This window comes from Leiobunum rupestre, chromosome 6 (assembly GCF_980474605.1).
Source record: "Leiobunum rupestre chromosome 6, qqLeiRupe1.1.hap1, whole genome shotgun sequence".
NCBI classification, from domain to species: Eukaryota; Metazoa; Arthropoda; class Arachnida; order Opiliones; family Sclerosomatidae; genus Leiobunum; species Leiobunum rupestre.
In genome coordinates this window covers 26,361,517-26,363,723 of record NC_143389.1, presented here as the reverse complement: position 1 = coordinate 26,363,723, position 2,207 = coordinate 26,361,517, and positions in this window count along the sequence as shown.

Below are 2,207 nucleotides of genomic sequence, written 5' to 3'. Positions count from 1 at the left end.
TTTATACTTATCAATTGGTATGAAAGGAAAACAAGTCAATTTCATGAATCCTCTGAAATTTTCCACCGCTCCGCCGAGATAGATCATGTACTGATATCGCATTGGCTCTTTTCTGTGCTGAAAACCATCCGGACGAGTTATTTGGACGTAATTTTCGTCTTTTAATTTCCAGAACGAAACACTGTTAAACGGAGTTTTACATTCGAAAACCTTGGTTTCTCTGAACAAAATGGGTTCAACAGTAAACAACGGTACTTCCACGAATATAAACGCAACTTCACCGGCAACATTGCATTTGATAGCGGGTAAGCAATGTGGCAATAAGGCGTAGCAATAAAGGAACGGATTCTGGTTTTCTTTGGAGTCTTCATCACAATATGCCGCGCTCAGAATATATAGGCAATTACTGATATCGGGATACGCAGAATTGAGCTTGAATTTCAGGATTTCTCTAGAAACGAGTGCTCTGTAGACGCAGGAAGCGTTGGTCACGTAGTTACAGTCGAAATCAAAATTCGAAATGAAGCGTTTAAATGGCTCGTCTTGGTTTTTGTAATCCTCGTACAGCTGGCAGATTCCCCTCATTTGCATATTTAAGTTGCCCTCCAGCTCAGCCATTATGCCGCAAACTTCGGAGTACAGTTTTTGTAATTCCTCTTCGTTATTTAACGAAAGTGCTTTTTCAGCACTGCCCCACCAATTCGGTTGTGGAATACAATCCATACCATATTCTTCCATTAATTTATTCATTTCCTGAAAAAATAAAATTAGTGTAAACAACTGGTTACCGTAACTGAAAGTGTTTTTCAAATGCTCTAGTATAGTGCATTTCACTTCTGCAATACTATGTCTTACTTTCCATAGTTCATAATCTAGTCTGTCTAGATTTTTTAATAATAAACACACGTAGTGAGCAAGTATAGCACTATTACAGACGAATTTTAATACACTGCTAACCTTAACAATTCACAATGGCAAATAAATAAGCCAGAAACACGACTACTTGAGGGCATTTTGACAGCGCTAAGTTGAAATTAAAGCTCGTGTTTATGGCCAACCCTACCACAGAGAACCACTGGCGTCCCTACAATAACTAATACCTCAACAACTCTGTTCTTTTGGACGTACTCAGAGAAAAATCATTTTCACTTATGGAGGAAGTTTGTTTTCAGCCAGTGCCCCAGGCCAGCGGTGGCGATTGGAATAAATTCCTGTGGGGGCCAGGGCCACTATATTTTATCCAAAAATGCATATACTTCAAAATTAAGCCAGAAAATGTAAATCTCTATATCTTTATTATTATTATATATGTTTTTAAAAGTGTTATTTATCATATAATAATAATAATCAGCTAGACTAATACCTAAGGCACCACCTTAGGCCTAAGTCATCAAGCGACTTTTAAAGCCATATCTCATCCGTCAATGAATTAATTGATAACAATTAAGTCGATGTCTTCAGAAAACTCTGTATACATGGCTAGTCTTTTTTGCTACATACATTACGAAGTTATTTAGGCTATCTAGCATAACTTAAGATAATTGGGTAAAACAGAATGCACGCCGAGGCTGCGCTTATTTTATCTTAATGTTACTTGCATCTTCAATATCAATAACTTTTGTAAAAAGATTAAATTAGGGCCAAAATAAAGGCAATGAGGTGGTAATTTTTCCCGTGAAAATACGCGAAAAGGTATAGAAACGTCCATAGTAAAAAGTGAGCAAAAAATCTTAACCCTAAAAGGTTTAAAATAATGATAAGTCTTACAAAGTACTCTGACCAATAGGTCTTCGGGGATAAAATTAAAACGCGAAACTCGGACCAAATAGATAGATCCCTGATTGTTATTTATCTTCAATTTTATTTCTGTGTGGGCTCTGCCCACGAACTTTTTTTTCCTATGATGGCTCGAGTCCCAGAGCCCCCACTCGATCGCCGCCACTGCCCCCAACTGGGATCGAATCCGGCATGGGTACTAACCAAGCAGAAGGTTATGGTCTCAACAAAATGCCATTTAAAGAAAAGTGATCCCGACCTATAAGGGTTGTCAACGCTTATTTTATTTAGAAAAGAAATGGCTTTTACCTTAATTCAATAGTTAGCGTTTCACTAAAACAATTACCCCTATTTTAGTGAACTTTATCAACGTACGTTCAATAAATATATACTACTCAGCGAAATGAGTTTGACTGAAGCGGTCCAACCGA